This window comes from Ochotona princeps, chromosome 11 (assembly GCF_030435755.1).
Source record: "Ochotona princeps isolate mOchPri1 chromosome 11, mOchPri1.hap1, whole genome shotgun sequence".
In the NCBI taxonomy this organism is placed as follows: Eukaryota; Metazoa; Chordata; class Mammalia; order Lagomorpha; family Ochotonidae; genus Ochotona; species Ochotona princeps.
In genome coordinates this window covers 70209166-70226978 of record NC_080842.1, presented here as the reverse complement: position 1 = coordinate 70226978, position 17813 = coordinate 70209166, and positions in this window count along the sequence as shown.

Sequence of the window (17813 nt, the reverse complement as noted above, 5' to 3'; positions counted from 1 at the left end):
CAAGTATCGGTCAAATCTATGCTGCATGTTGATGCATGACCCTGGTGTTCCTAAGAGCTGGAGGCATAGCAGAGTTCAAACTCGACTGACCAGCGAGACTGCATAGCATGTGACAGCCAAATGGATTGTATGCATGTGCTCTGAGGTGCTCACTTTTGTCTGTTCTGGGATAGCAAATTGGCTCCAAGTCCTCAGTAATGCTGGCCAACTATACGTCGACAGGAGACTCATTGGACTATCTATACTTTTAAAATAAACACAGGCCATTCAGAGATGTCAGGAACCCACTGTAATTTCTTACAAAGTGTCTAAATAGTGGCTGCCACAAGGAATGGGGCTATCCTGGGGGCTTGACATTCAACGCTTCCTATAAATTCAGAGGTGGTGGTAACTAAATGCCATAGCAGGAGACCACCTTGTTGTGGCTGCAAAGTATCCATATGTGGCAATGGCTGTGTGTCCCCAGGAACCCCTGGTGGGGTATGAAGGATGTATGAATACAGGTTGGATGGTGTCAAGTGGCCCAGTCACTTGCCTTCCTATGAATTATGCTGTTCTCTGGGCTTTAAAATGTGATGTTAGTCTGATTCAATCTGCTCATGTCCTTATGTTCTCTCAGACCTCTTGTCCCTTCTTGACTTTCTAACTCCTCTCAGTTGAAGTGTAACTTTGAAGGTGGATTGCCTGTCACAGTCCACGTCCGAGTCTTCATTAGCTCAGATATTGGCTGTTGAGCTTCACTAAGGGAGTTGATCAATTTGTTATGCTCCCAATCCTGAGCAAACCAGGGCTGAAATGCTTAAAACCAAAATAACTTATTCAATACAATGTGGCAAATAATCCTTACCCATGTGCCCCCCTAGCTATTTTCAAGATGCGCTGCCCCTCACCCTGAAATGAGCTGAAGTGACCATGTTAATCTTTTTGTATGAACATTATTTAGCTGCCAGCTTTCATCTCTGCACAAGTGAACTGGGTTTCTACATGCTTTCTAGGAACTAGGCAGTGTGTGGACCAGAAACCACAAAGCCTCAGTGTGAGGCCGTTCTGCTAGGCTAACACTTGTAATGGGGGTCCCTAGCTCCCTGCCAGTTGACACTGATGAGGAAGGTTTAGCGCAGCATGGTCACATGACAAGATGTCACAGAAGATTCTGAATCTGCTGGCGGAGAATCCTAGTGCCCATGGGGTTCTCAATGTTTCTCATACTCAAGACCAGTCCTGTGGGTTGATGGGAACAGCTGTGCACAGAAACGTGTGCAATTTCTTGAGTACGGAGGGGCTGTCTGTATTTGTCCTTATTTTTCACCTCTGTAAGAGGAAGTCCGACTGCAGGAAGCAGACTTGCAACAAGGAGAGACTGGGAACTGTGTACCATGAGAATGGAAGCTCCGTTCAAGACCTCTTCAGTGTCTGGTTCTGCAGGTGCACATGTACTTCAGTGGTTCCTCACTGGAGGGATCATAAAGGTGCACTTAAAGCATCTTTTCAGGTGGTCTTCGTACTGCAGTTTTGTTTCATGGACAGAATGGCTACCCCTCCTAAAAGCAGCCAGAACCAGTCAAGCTGTGGGAGCTCATTTTTCCCTCCCTGACCTTTGTGCAGGAACAAAGAGAACTTCTGTGCTAGGTATCATAAGCTGAAGAATTAAGTTACCCTGTGGTTGAGTAGGAGCCAAGACCTGAGCTCTGGAATTCCTTGCTGTTATAGCTGGAACACGGACAAGAGTGGAACAGCACGTGGTAGTATTTGCCTTTATCTGGAAGGGTCAGAACTCTTCAGACTTGGGATACAGGTTAATTCGATCCAGAATGCTTGAAGGTCTGTCTTGGAACATTTGTTAGCCTGACTTGTCTCCACTTTCTCTGAGAAACTGGCAATTTTATCAAGGATGCCTTGTGATGGCCATCTCTTTTGTTCAACTTATTTTTCTATCAGACTATCCATCTAGCTGTGGATCCACTTGATTATTTTCTGAACATCTTGAATGTGTAGGTAATTTCTGCACCAGATTTGGGCCTCGTAGGATTGGTGAGCCTTGGTCTTCCTTGGAGTACAGAAGTATCCAGGAAGTCTCCAGGCTTGAAGTCTGGATGTGTCCCTTAGAGCAGAATAGATGGACAGTGACTCAACCTTGCTGCAACCGGTGCTCTGAGGGTTGTGGGAGATTCAGTTCTCCAGGGATCTCTTTGCTGGGCTGGTCTTGTGACTGAGTTCTTTCTAGCGGGGATTGCCCAAGTAAGATGTATGTAGATGAGTTTTTGTTCTGCTCACATTCCCCCCTTACAGTCAATTCCCTGCCTTTGTTCTAGATGGCCAGGCATGATCTCGGGGTCCTATCCCCACTCTTACAGTGTTCAGGTACTCTCAGTCACCTGGATGTATAGGCTTTGTCTCCCACAAGTTAATTCTAGACTTTGCTTTGGCTATTTCAACTTGGAAAGTTCAGAAATCCTACAATACTTATTGCCCCAGGTATCCCATGCTTTGCCTTGGCTTGTCTCTTCTTATTTCAAAAGTCCTGTGCAAATTCCTTCCTTCGCGCATTCTGCTACTGAAGTGCTCAGTTGTATTTTTACTAGTTTTCAGCTCTAAAACCTGGCTTTTACTTCAGCTGAGTTTCACTTGTTTCCTCACTGCTTTAAATTATCCTTAATTTGCATGGCATCGAAGTTCTTTTGGGTCACTTTGAGTCCTGTTTCAGGTGCATATTACCTCCAGAAGGGGGGTCTTTCTGGAGAGCAGTATCCTTGCTTCAGGTTTCATGGACCCAAACCATGACATCCATACGTCTGGTGCAATAGTTCTCTTCAGAGTAGGTTTGGCTGGCGAAGGTGTTAAAATGGAATGCAGCATATCGCTCAGGTGATAATCTGGTTTTGGTTCCAGATGACCAGAGATGTAAGCTCTGAATGCTTCAGCGTTTGCTGTCGGCAGTGCCGAAGTACAGCAGCTTGAGATGGAAGTGTAACTTTGAAGGTGGAAGGACTCTCCAGGGTGTTTCCTCGGTCCATAGTTGGTGTCACTTGCACTAGGGTTTGTGATCGCTAGAATCTTGTTCTTGGTGTTGAGGGGACCAGTTGTCCCCTGAGACATTCCCGAGTGATCATGGGGCTTGTGGCAACAATCCCTGTGCTTTAGGATGATAGGATGTGATGGGAACTTCCTAGATTGTTGGAATGTGACTGGTGCTCAGGCTCATGGTAGCAGTCTTGGTCAGTTGAATGGGAAGTGGGTGCTGTGGCAAACCTATGTAGTGACTAGCGGATACACTGGGGATTTCCCTGTGGGGCCATGCATCTAGAGGTAGAATGAGACTCTTAAGTCCCACAAGGTAGATTGCAGAACTGGGTATGTGAAAGGGACCCTGCTTAGTCCTTCTTAGTAACTAGCAGACACACTGGGGATTTTGCACTGGTACCTCTGTGCCTAGAGATGTGAAATGCAGGCAAAATCTTATGTCCCTATATCTCACAGTGTAGATCCCAGTAAGTCTAAATGTAGTGCCATGGCTTGTTGCTGCAGGACGCAGTGGGACCACTACCTAGCTCTTGCAGCCAGGTGAGCCAGGAATTATGGACTAATTTGGTCACCGACTTGAATTGGGAATGCAGATAGTTCTCCAGATACTGTGAGTTACTCATAGAATAGCCCTAGACCTGCAAGGCAAAGACAATTTCCTCAAATTACCAAGTGATATGCATGGGTAAAACTGAGGCTTATGCTCTAGGCTCCTAGCACCATGAGGTTGGATGTACATCCTAAAGTCTGGTCCTCCTTGCTTGCTTACTGACAGCTGTTAGCTCTCCAAAAGCTGAAGAGGGAACTCCCTGGATTTGTTTGTACATGGCTTGATAAAACTCCAGGCTCTTGAGCTCATGGCTAGGAGTCCTACAAATTAAACGGTGTAGTGGCTTCACTTTTCAGCCTGGAAAGTGGCCTGACTTTGAAAGTGAAGCTGATTGCTGTTGCTTAAGTGTAGCAACCTTGCTTTACTATAGGAAACTAGAATATCTCGGTTTGGGTAGAGGGAAGCAATATACTCCCCCACCCCCACGTACTTTTTTTTTTTTTTTTAAGATTTATTCATTTTATTACAGCCAGATATACACAGAGGAGGAGAGACAGAGAGGAAGATCTTCCGTCCGATGATTCACTCCCCAAGTGAGCCGCAACGGGCCGATGCGCGCCGATCCGAAGCCGGGAACCTGGAACCTCGAACCTCTTCCGGGTCTCCCACGCGGGTGCAGTGTCCCAATGCATTGGGCCGTCCTTGACTGCTTTCCCAGGCCACAAGCAGGGAGCTGGATGGGAAGTGGAGCTGCCGGGATTAGAACCTGTCGCGGCTAGCTGAGCCGGCGTAGTAGGCATGGCGAATGTCCGAGCGAAAAGCACCGACACACGGAGACCATGATGGTGTTACCAGTGCTGGGAGCCGTCTCTCCTGAGCCGTCCTCCACAAGCCTCTTTATTACCATATTACCTCCTCTTTCCCCCAAGCCCATCAACAGGACAATAGGACACCAATGAGTCTGCAAAGGCTAGGTGCTACTGCCTTAGGCCCGATTCCTGAGTGCTCAGCTTAAGGAATGTAAATCAGCTCCACAGCCCACAACATATTCCCCCTTCTGTATTAAAGCAGACTTGAATGCGCCTGTCTTAGGTTGTGGACTCTCAGGTTATCAGCCTTACCCGTCATCGGGAACCTCCGTAGCATGACGGAGACCCTGTCCTAGGTTGGTCAGTTCCCGGTCCATCTTACCCGTCACTGGCTGCCATTCAACGCCTTGTCTGCTGCAGCTGCTCAACCATACTTGGGGAGGCTGGTAACCCTGTTCCAAGGCTGGGAGTGAATATCAGCTCAGTAGCAAAGAGCAAACAGCAGTTTTCGGGCTTGGGAAAACAAAGCACTTCACAGGTGAAACATACATTAAAGGCACAATGGGAGGCAAGAGGCCATGATCTTAGGAGTAACTTAGCTCGTAACAATGAGCAGACAGCAGTTCCCAGGCTTGGGAAAACAATTAGCACTTGCACAGATGATAAAACAGAAATGCATACAATACAACAGAAAGGCATATAATGGGGTACAGGAGGCCTAGACCAAATCTAACAGCATTTGCTATTTCTTTTCCAACAAATCAACCCATAGTCCAGCATAGTCATGCCCACCCGCTCATGTTCATCAGTAAAGTCCTGTTGTTCCATAACTCTGGCAGTCTGTTCTGCAACCTTGTTCACTGTCACCACGGTAGCTGGTGGTGGCGGCTGTTGATGTACTGGCTATGATGGTCGCCGTTATGCCAAAGTCTCTTTTATTCTTATCAGGCCAACATAGGCCTCTCCGTCAGTCCCAACAGGCACAGGCGGGATTCAGGGCAGCTGCAGGAGAACAGCAGAATCGCAATAGCCATTCCAGCATGCTGTCAGGGTGCACTGGAACTTGGTGTCATTCCTTTCAGAGGCATCTCCTGTGCTTAAGAGAGAAGCATAGGGATAACACAAGCAAACACAAGCTTCAAATTCAAAGAGCTAAGGTTCACTCACAAGAGCGAGTCCTCAGGTTCAGAGGAAAGAAGGAACTAATCCTCTGCCATAGTGGCGGGAGGAGAAACAAGAGAGAAAAACCCGTAAAGTTTCCTCTCAAAGATGTTTCTCCAAAAACAAAGAAAATTCCTGGTATCCAAGGTACCTGGCCCTGGGACAAAAGGCCAGAAAGGTGTCACTGGCCAACTTCCTTGGTCCCTTTCAAATGATAAAGAGGCCAGTCTGAAACCCTCCTCCTTGCCAATGCCTGGAGAAGTGGGCTGAGGCTTCAGGTGGGGAATAGAAATGCAAATGTCACCCTTGTCTGTTGGGGAAGTAAGTACCTGTTAAGATAAGCATTTGTCCTGGGAGAGACATGCTCTGGTGACTCCAAGACAAGGTGGGGAAAATATAAACCTAACAAAAGGAGTTTCAAATCAAAGCACGGATGGGTAATAGCAAGGCTCAATACTTCCTCCCCCATCCCACATGCCTCTCAGAGAACAAAGTCCAAAGCCACTGATAAACTTCGGCTTTGACCATCAGTCAGGGAACACGCTGCAGAACAGCGACAAAATACTGATATACTTATGTTAAATATAAAGGCCTAATATACTTGCTTGTCCCGTTGATCTTCCGACTCAAATGCCATCATCTTGTCCAGTATCCGAGCTCTCATAAGACTCTGCAGCAGAAGCTTGCCGGACAAGCCTCTCAGGAATCCACCTCGGACCATTTTCATTTTCTGGGAAAACACAAACTGATCCTCGCCCCCAAATGAGGACGGGATCTGGGCCTAGCCACTTACCAGTCAAGGGGTCCTTCCACATAACATAACCTTTCTGCTTCTGAGACGGATTCCAATGACGATCTGCAGCAGACCGTCCTTCAGCATCCAATGTTAGAAAATTTAAAATAAATAATACAAGATTCAAATGATCTCGGGGAGTGCTATATTCCCCCTTTTTGGTTTTAATAAGGTAATCCTTAATAGTACGGTTGGCACGTTCCACAATACCTTGTCCTTGAGGATTATAAGGAATACCTGTAATTAATTGTATATGGTGGGAGGCAGCAAAATCACGAAACTTGCTGCTAGTATAGCAAGGACCATTATCAGTTTTGATAACTTTAGGAGTTCCCAAGATGGAAAAACATGCATAGCAATGGGCTAGAGTATGTCTGACTTGTTCTCCTGTCTGAGGAGTAGCTAAAATAAATCCAGAACAAGTATCGATAGTGACATGCACATACTTTAGTGTCCCAAACTCTGGGATGTGTGTCACGTCCATTTGCCAGACATGATTGGGCAACAGTCCTCTGGGATTTACACCATAACGAGGAACAGGTAAAAATTGAGGGCACACTGAGCATTGCTTCACGATGGTTCTGGCTTGTTCCTTAGTCAGACTAAAGCGCAAACGAAGCGTGTTAGAATTCAAGTGAAATCTAGCATGTGCCTTTTGAGCTTCTTCAAGAGCTGAGGCTACCAATTTGGTGGCTGAATCTGCAGCCGCATTTCCTGATGTCAAGGGCCCAGGTAAACCTGTATGGGCTCGAATATGAGTCACAAAGAATTTATCTTTGCGGGCCCAAATACAGGCCTGAATTTTAGCAAATAGAGATGCTGCTGTGGAGTGGGAAGAAATTTGGCCCGCAGTCTCCAGCACAGGAAGGGAATGGGCAACATATCCACTATCAGAATACAAATTAAAGGGCTGCATGGAAAATGTTTGAAAGACGGCAAGAACGGCCACCAATTCTACAACCTGTGCAGAGACAAAAGATGTGGGGATGGTGGTAACCTGGCCATCTACTACAAAAGCTGCCTGACCGTTTGACGACCCATCAGTGAAAACAGTTAAAGCTTCTGGCAATGGTTGAAGAGAGGTTACAAGTGGAAAAACAACAGGATGCAAAATAAAAAACTGTACAATGGGGTCCTTGGGATAGTGGTTGTCAAAATTAACATTTAAAGTACTCAAAAGTATTGACCAGGTCTCTTCCATATTCTGCAACCACAAAAGCTGCTTCTGAGTGTATGGAACAATAATGGTATCTGGGACCTTCCCAAAATGTCTTAGGCTGCTTTTAGTGGCCTTTTGTATCAACTCTGCTATGGCCAAATAGTAAGGCACAATTGTCTTAGCAGGAGAGACATGCAAATGTTCCCACAAAATAGGTCCCTGCTGATAAAATACCCCTGTAGGTGTATATGAGGATGCTATAACAATAAATAAAAGTGGAGTACTGTAATCAATCCTGGTCAAATGGGATTGTTCAATCGCTATCTCAACTTTGCGTAGGGCGTGACGTCCCTCCATAGTCATTACCCTAGGGGATGTTGGAGAGGAGTCACCTTTTAAGATGTCAAACAAAGGTTTCAAATCTGCATTAGTAAGTTTCAAACTGGGCCTCATCCAATTTATATCCCCTAACAATTTCTGAAAATCATTAAGAGTTCGCAGCTTTTCTGTGGCTATGGAAATTTTTTGGGGTTTAACACAATTCTGAAAAAGTTGAAATCCCAAATAATTAAATGGAGAAACAAGTTGTATTTTATCTGGGGCTATAGCTAATCCTGCCTTTTCTAACTCTTGCTGTAACTTACACAAACAGGATTGCAACACCTGAGTAGATAGAGCTGCCAGCAAAATATCATCCATATAATGAACGATCATAACAGAGGGAAAGCTGGCGCGCACCGGTTTTAAGGCGGCAGCCACATAAATCTGACACATAGTAGGACTATTAGCCATTCCTTGGGGTAAAAATTTCCATTGGTAACGTTCAAATGGTTCTTGCAAATTAACAGAAGGCACACTGAAAGCAAAACGAGGTGAATCTTCTGGATGAAGAGGAATGGAAAAAAAACAATCCTTTAAATCAATCACAACAATATTAAAATCTTTTGGAATGGCAGAAGGCAGTGGTAATCCTGGCTGCTGTGATCCCATTATCTCCATGGTAGCATTCACTGCTCTGAGATCCTGTAAAAGTCTCCACTTCCCTGATTTCTTTTTAATCACAAAAATAGGTGTATTCCAAGGTGAAGTGGAAGGGACAATATGTCCAGCAGCTAGCTGTTCTTGAACTATTTCCTTAACGGCGGCTATTTTTTCTGTAGAAAGGGGCCATTGGTCAATCCAAACGGGTTGAGAACTTTTCCATGTAATCTTCTGTGGAGTAACCTTAGCCACCATCACAATGGCCCCTAGGGAAAATGCCCTAGCCCTTTCTTTATCCTTCTTATGTTCCACGGAGATTGGTTGAGTAATTCCTTGCAGCTTTCTTCCTATACCTTTTCCAGGAATGTAGCCGTACCTCTCCATCTGCTGCATAGCTAATTCCTGACCAGATACTAATACTGCTCCCATTTGTTGCAAAACATCTCTCCCCCACAAATTAACTGGCAGACCTGGTACTACATAGGGGGTAACATGGCCACCATTTCCTTCCTTATCCCTCCAGGCTAGAGGCCTGGAGCTAGCTAGGGGGCTTTGGGTAATCCCCAAACCTTGTAAAGTGGTCATGGTGGGTGTAACAGGCCAACCTGGGGGCCAATATTTCTGTGAAATAAGAGTGGTGTCGGCACCAGTGTCTAGAAGCCCAGTAAATTTCTTTCCTTCTATACTCAACTCCAAAGTAGGGCGGCTTGCCATATCAGCAACCCAATAAACAGAGGCTTCACCACTGGAACCAAACCCTGCTTTCTTCTGTCCAAGCCTGCAAGCATTATCTGACTTCACTGTGGGGAGCAGCACTAACTGTGCTATTCGTGCCCCTTGGGGCAACACTGCAACCCCAGCATGAACACTGGCTAGAACTTTAATTTCCCCTGTATAGTCTGCATCAATCACTCCTGGGGTAATATGAACTCCTTTCAAGGCTGTGCTGCTACATCCCAGCAGAAGCCCTACAGTGTCAGGGGGTAGTGGTCCATAAATTCCTGTAGGAATAGCCTGTACCCCCATTTGGGGTGTCAATACTATGTAGGAGGTGGTATGGAGGTCCCATCCTCCGCTGCCTGGGCTCCCTCGGGCAAGGTCATGAATGACCTTTGTCCCTGAGGAACAAACTGAATCGCTGCCCCGTACATTGGTGCTTGCGGGGCCCGGAGCTGGCCCCTGCTCCCGTTTCCCGGCACAGATGGCTGCCTGGAGATGACTGTCTTGGACCTGCATTCATTTGCCCAATGTTTTCCACGTTGGCATCGAGGGCAAACTCCTGGGGACTGCCTGTTCATATTAGCAGCCTGTGCACAACCTTGGAGTGGGCAGTTCCGGCGGATATGTCCTAGCCGGCCACATTTAAAACATCCTTGTTTTGGGCGAGCTCCCGAGCCCACGGTTGTGCCACCACGCAATGCCTCTGCAATGGCTGCACCCATTATCTGTCCTTCCCCAATGTCTTTACAAAGTTTAAGATACGTGTTAAGGGGCTCATGCTTCCAAGGTCTAATTGCTTCCTGGCACCACTTGTTGGCATTTTCATATGCTAATTGCTTTACAAAAGGCATGGCTTGATCTGCATCACCAAATACCCTATCTGCAGTTACCAGTAGGCGATCTACAAATGCCTGATAAGGCTCCTCCGGGCCTTGGACAATTTTAGAGAGATGTACATGTAGCGAGCCCTTAGGTGATAAAGACTTCCAGGCCCTCACTGCAGCAGCAGCGGTCTGTGCATAAACTCCTGGGTCATAATTAATCTGATCCTGTACATTAGCAAAATTCCCCTCTCCTGTCAACATATCATGATTTTTCTCAGGAAAGCCTGCCTGGGTATTCTGCCGTGCTGTGTCAAGGCAAAGCTCAAAGAACTCAGATTTCCACATTAGAAAATCGCCCCCATCCAGAGTAGCCTTACAGAGCTGTTTCCAATCGGCCGGAGTCAAATTGTTAGGTGCTAAGGCTTCAATCATGGAAACAGTAAAAGGGGCCGATGGACCATATGTGGCAACAGCGTCCCTCAGACTCTTTATGTCCTTAAAGGACAGTGCCAGGTGCTGTCTGATTCTCTGCCCCTGCTGATTCTCTACCTCAACTACCGGGAAGGTAAAGCGCCTAGCAAGGGTAGCTGCCTCAGGGTCTCCCTGCTCCTGTGCTTGCTTTACCGCACGTTCCACAGCTGAAAGAGAAGTTGAAAGCGGGGGTCCAGCACAAGCCCCAACAGTGCATCCACTCTGCTCCTGCCTCAACTGAAGGGAGAGGCGCTGAAGTTGCTCCTGTAAACCTTTTACAACTGTGCTCAGACATGATGGCGCCAATGGCTCAGGCAGCACAGAGAGCTCTGTGCCTGTCCAAGAGGGACGTTTGTTTGGCACACGCTCTACAGGTAGAGGATCCTCAGCAAACTCACTTCCATCCTTTTCCTTCTCAGCCTCCTCAGAAGAGGACCACAAATCTCCTTCGCGCACTTTCTCCAGACTTTGTCTTGTCTGGGGCTCCTTCTCCTTATTTACCCTGGTTTGTAGCTGTCTCCTACTTTTAACAGACAATTTCTTACGGCGGGCTTCCACCACTGCTTGACGGGATGACCAAGCAATATTTAGCAAGCGCCAGAGAAAAAAGATGACTACAAAGAAAGCAAACCATGGGAATACGTCGCAGACAGTTTCAAAAAAACTCTGCGAGGCCTTAAGCTTAGTGTCGGTGCCTAGTGACTGGAGCAGATCTCGGATTCCCTTAATTACCTGCATTTTAGAGAGTTCTTGCCCCATGACAAATTTTACTTATGCCCCTGCAAAAATTATAAAACCTGCCTCTAGATTTCCGGGGTCCCTCAGATTGTCCCTCGTGCCCCAAGACGGGGAGAAGGTCTGGGGATGAAATTAATTATGCCCCTCTAGAGTTAAATCCTAAACTTGCCTCCGGATTTCCGGGGTCCCTCAGATTGTCCCTCGTGCCCCTGAACGGGGAGAAGGTCTGGGGATGAGATTAATTTGCCCCTCCAGAGTTCCAGGGGTCCCTCAGATTGTCCCTCGTGCCCTAGCACAGGGAGAGGGTCTGGGGATTATATCAGTTATGCCCCTGCAGAATTCCCAAATTCCGAATTCTTAATTCAAAATTCCTAAATTTCTAATTCCTTACCTTCATAGTTCCAGGGGTCCCTCGGACGTCCTTTGCGCTGTGCCATGCCCCACGTTACGGCGCCATTTGTCGCGGCTAGCTGAGCCGGCGTAGTAGGCATGGCGAATGTCCGAGCGAAAAGCACCGACACACGGAGACCATGATGGTGTTACCAGTGCTGGGAGCCGTCTCTCCTGAGCCGTCCTCCACAAGCCTCTTTATTACCATATTACCTCCTCTTTCCCCCAAGCCCATCAACAGGACAATAGGACACCAATGAGTCTGCAAAGGCTAGGTGCTACTGCCTTAGGCCCGATTCCTGAGTGCTCAGCTTAAGGAATGTAAATCAGCTCCACAGCCCACAACAAGAACCGGTGCCCATATGGGATCCCGGGGCTTTCAAGGCGAGGACTTTAGCCACTAGGCCACACCGCCGGGCCCCCCCACGTATTTTTAAAAACAAAGTCAGATCCCAGCTCTCAGGGCCAGGCATCAAGCCAGTGTGGATGTAAAACTCCCCCATAATTGAGGCTGCTCATTCATGGCAGAGGGCATGCCTTACTTCTCCTGGCTTGTGTATCCAGCCAGGAGCTGGTGGCAACTGCACATGTCCTCTGGAGTTTGAGCATTCTGCCACTTAATTTTCCATGATCAGCCTCCAAGAAATGCAGTACTTTTTGTTCTGGGGTTTTAAGTTGACCGATATCTCTGTTCAGCTGTCATGAAAAGTACCCGGACATCTTTCCTCAACTTCACAAATAGGCCTTCTGCCCTTTGTCTTCTCCTGGGCTTCCGTTTTGCATGGTTACCAAGGTTGGTGCACATCAGGGATGTCTGACACTTTGTGTTGGTCAATTGAGACTGAATATCTTCAGGTCAAACTTACGGAGCCCTTGCAGTAACTTCTGTCAGTTTCTTAAACATGGGAATTTTTGAAGTGATCCTCATGTACACTTCTGTGTTTCATTACTTGCTAAAAGCTTTAACTGAAGCCATGTAAGTACCCCACTGGGCTCAGACATTGCCCACATACTGTACGTATTTCCTATGTAATGGGCCATACTTTCTTTGCTCATTTGTAAGGAGTTGAAGTAACTTGACAAAACTTTCCTATCCCCAGGGCCTTCTATGGCTGCCTGTTTAGTGACTTTCTGGATTAGTTTGTGAAGTATCTTGTTATATGCAGCTGCTGACATTTCTACTTAGTTATTTTAATAGTCACTCCATTGAATAAAATTTTCATGGCCTTATGTTTCTCCCCTGATGTCTCCCAGCTGTGATTCAAACAAGGTCCCTTCAGTAACTTGGTTGACCTTGCCTTAGCCTTCTGCTTGATGAAGAGCCTAAGCTTAACCAGGGATGACAACACAAACTTTGTCCTTTTCTGGTCTTGGAAACTCGTATATGCACATAGCCTAACAATTAGAGTACATTGACACATTTTCAGCCTCATGGTGAATATCTTCACATGGACATAAGGATAATCCCTCTCCCAAGTCTTGCATGCTGGTGAGCAACTGGCTGTGGATACATCTGCGTTTTCTCAGAATACGCTAAGGGAACAGGATTAGGCTCAGAGTTGGGTCAGCTAAAGACAAACCGGCAGACTGGGGCTTTTAGGAGATAACATGTAAATCAAGCATTTGATTTTCTGGGGGTGGAAACTCTTAAGAGTTCCAAATCTAACTTGTCCTCACAATGGTCAACAGGCTGCCAATTTTCATAGCGACTGTTGTAGGGAAGTTCTAGTTTTCAAGGCTAAAATCTGAACTGGAATCGGACAAATGAACTCAAATTCACTGCTAATATTAGTTTTCCTTGAACAAACACAACTTTGTACAAATCGGTGCCCTTATGAGACTGGCCTTCCCATCTGACTTCACATTAGAAGGGGCCCTCTTACACAGTGACAAGTTGGTAATAGAAACTACTGCTTGTGTTGAGGTAAACAATCTGCTCTTGACCCTCATCACCACTATGTATCCTCTATTCAACAGGACAGATTTTTAAGCTTTCTTACTGGTGGTCTGTTCTCAGTCCCACCTTGAGTCCCATAGTTGACTACCTTAACAGAACTAACATGATGCAAGGATAGAAAAATGAGAACTAGGAGTTACGTCATCACAATTGAGCCAAAATGGCCACCTTCACATTGCTTGGATTGACTTGCATTTGCCTTTTTTGGAGGCTGATGTTCCCTTAACAGACAGGAAGCTGTCACACTGATTGTGATTCTATGAAATGGTATGTAGACTCTCAACTGGCAGTTCAGATTCCTATTCTCCTTGCTGTGAATGTCCAGGGCCTTGGCCTCAGCATAGTTCCTAAATGTCAACCTCGGGATTAGAGGAAAAGGGAAGGCTCAGGGAGGGCTATAGATATTGCATGGAACGAGCTCTGGGCGTGCAATGCAGGGTGTCAGAACTGGAATCTCCTATGTATGTGATAGACCTTGCTTCCCTCTTCAGGTTGGGTCATGGCTGTTCAAGCCGTTACTGGGTGCCATTATCTTGGGCTAAACGAGTCTTTTCATGCCCTTCCATTCTCCCCTTATACCCAACGTGGCAGTTACCAAAGCCTATTGGTAGGTTCTTCTAGGAAATCTATCAGCTTGGGATACAAAGTAATGGGTCTTGTGCCTCATCTAAAAATATGGTGGACGTGAGGCATGTTTTCCATTTGGATCTGTCTGTCTGGCCACATCTACTGATGCCTACCCAGTCTTATCCAGGAGAAGACACTGGGGTTAGCTGTGAGGGTGTGGCAAAAGCCTGTACTAAAACCTGGAGGAGGGGCACATGAGCCCTTGGGATTCGGCTTGAGGACAGCTGGTGGTCCAGTAATGATTGAGCTGGATACACAAGTACACCTTATCTATGCTAGGGTTGTAGGTATGAGTGTAAGGAGTGTCTAGACTTCACCTTATTTTCTGAGTCACTTCTTGTGACTGGTCAGCTTGACATAGCACACTTATAATGGCAAATCAATTCTGCCTTGTTGGGATACCTGTGTTTCCCCATCCCTGTCTTCATGTGAAGTTCTAGGCTCTAGCTGCAAGTTACCCATGTGCCATTAATTGCTTCTGTTGCATCTCAAAAGTAGAACCCCAGTTGGGGTTCTACTCAATAACTTCTTACCTCATTATGTTACTGTTGAAGAGCACCTTTCTTATCTTAACCACATGCAATTTGAGGCTAGCACTAGAGAGCAGCTTTCACTTTCCTTTCCATTTGATACAGTTGATTTTTCAGTCCTTGGTGGTAGGCCATGTGTCTGGATATTGAAATGACCTTGGCAATGTTGCTGATACCTTGTGAAGATGCCCCCCCCCCATGCAAAATGTGGGAAGTTTTCTGTATAGTTTTGGATGTTCACCATAATGAGCCTGTGTAGGATACAGCTTATGACCACCACACCTCCCAAACAATGTTACAGGTTGACAGATTTCTTTCACAGGCAGTATCCATGAAGACTTTGGCCATCTAAAATACAAGTAAAAAATATTCCATTGATATGGAAATGCAAGTAGAACCTTTATCTTGATCATAACTTTAAATGAAAAATTCTAAGACTCCTGCAAAGGGACAATAGGTGCCTGTCCTATACTGTGGAGGATTTCTACTTGAGCTATTGCTTTGCCCATCTCTACTGCCTGATAACAGGATGCTAGAGTTAGCTGACCCAAGCAGTGGGCTTCAGAAAAACAGCAGGTGTTCTGAAGTTTTACAGCAACAGGGTAACATTAGTTCCTCTGTCTACTTAAAGATGACTTATCAAAAGTAGTCATGGCCACATAACTACTTCCTATCATTAGAATATATGTGAAAGTGATATTAGATCTTCAGTGTCCTGCCTTAAGACATATGGTCATCTTTTATCTGAAACAGTGGCTCCTGCTAGTAATGGTAGAAGAAAGCAGAAGTGTTCCTTGAGTATACTTAGTGGTACATTCCGAGAAAAATATCGACCAATCTATCCCGTGAATGAACCTTCTGCCATTCATGGGTCTCAGCTGATACCTAAAGGAAACAGTCTGGTCTTGTGTTTTGAGAACTTGTCTGTACAAAACTGCCCCCATAGACGGCCCACTATTGGTACCCCAGGATATAATCTATGAGCATCTGCCAGGCAGGTGGGATGGATAGCCCAATGGGTCTGAACACAGCCCTATTTGGAAGACAGTTGAAGGATGTTGCAACAGAGATTAATGCTGTCGTTGTGCAGTTTTGATGCTTCTGTCACAATGTTGCCTTGCAACTGAAATCCCTCTACTCTCAAATCTGAGGAACACATGTCCTGCATATGTGTTCATGACAATGGAAAAAGTGTGGGAAGAGTGGAAGGCGTAAACAACCCCCTTGCTGCATATTGGAGTGAGGTGAAGGCTAAGGTCTTGGATTTCCGTTCCTTTAATATTTTAATGTGTCAGTTACATGCCTAACAGTATACCTTCACTGCATTATTCAGGAGGAAAGATGATCTGACTACCTTATTACCACTTTGTTCTTGTAAGTCATGTTTTGGGTAACTTAAACTAACCTTGAATGTGGGAGATTTTCAAAATTTCATTCTGTCTTTGACACTCCTATGCCGCTTTCAGAGTTGCTGCCGTCTTAGGTCTCCTGATAGAATCAAGCTTGATGTGTCTGGAGCAGTTAGCTCCTGAATTCCCGGCAGTGTATTTTGGAGGTTCAGGACACTTTGCTAACCAGAAAAAGGTATTCAGGGATGTAGTACTTTGCCCTAAGTGGGGTGTGTATGGATTTGGTGATCATTCTGGTGGCCCGTCCTTCAACTTGTAAACCCCGCATTTCTTTCACGGCTGTCAAAGCAATGAATCCTTCCTATCAGAAGGTCTTTAAGGTTCTCCAAGGTGCTTTCCTTATCATCTTGATGCCATGGAAGAAATTTTAACTTTGACTTGCTCCTGCAAATGTCTACCAGGAACTGATTTTCTAGATAGTGCTTACTTTGATCTGGACTCACATCTCTCTTCTGTCCAGGTCCCAGAACTTGTTGCCACTAGGGCTTCCATCTCAAGATCTGCAGTCTAGTGCAGACTCACTTTCCAAATATCACCTTGGTGAGTCACAGGCCCAGTGCATACTGAGTGCCATTATGTGTGAAGCTGGGCACCAGGCGTGTTCTTGGCCTGCTGGTGTCAGGATTTTGAATATTGATGTTGCTTGCTGAGCAGTGCTAATCCTGAAACTCGAATGCTGCAAAGTTTGAAGTTTTTGACTAGCAGTGGTGCTTGGTTAACTTCCAAGTATCCTGGATTAGGGATATTCAATCTATTCCTTTAACTACAGGCACACCCTCTTAGCTGACGGTGTCAATTTCATCATTACTGTTCTCACACAGGAAGGCTGTATCTTACTGCCCCTGAATTCTCTTACATCTTCGGTACCACTGGAACTGTGGCTTGAGCAGTCTAAGGCCAGTGCTGCTCATGGTAAACAGTGGCTGTCTTGACTGGGGAGGGACTTGAACTGTTGACACCACAATATTACCTTGGTGGGCTCCCTGTGATAGTCCTACTCAGGATGTTAAGCAAGCTGTGGTTTCTGGGCTTCAAGGTGTTAACTGCTTAGTTCAGGCTCAGTGCTATTTGGGGGATTATCTTGCACACCTCTGGGAAAACTACCATACAAAATCATTCAGTCGTGTCAGCAAAGAATGCTGTTAGTTGGTGTAGAGTGAGAAAAGCCCAGAGTCCAACTCTGACCATCAGCCTGGTGTAAACAGGATCTCATTAGCTTATCCCTAAGTATAGGAACCCCCACCAGGTCTGAGCTTCCCTGGCTATTGCCTGCTGGAGAAGGTAATGGATCTAGACAGGATTTCCTCTAGCAGACATCCATCATTCTATAGCAGAGATAGGTTTTTGCACATGAACTTGAATGCTCTCTTCCCTTATAAATGTCTTCCTCAGACATGCATTGTGGTGTGCATTTCTGCTTTCAGACAAGGATGGACTTACAGTGAAACTGTTTACTATATCTTGACAATAGGATTCTGGACTCTTTGCCAAATTGTCCATGCCTGCAATGATGGACATATGACTGCGTATAAAGAACTATGTTAGTAATGATATGGAGGAACTTGGTGGGGGGGAGGAAATTGGGGAGGAAATAAGGGAATATGGAGCTGTATCATAAAATGATAGCTGTATCATAAAATAATAATAAAATGTAAAAATATCTTTAAAAAAAA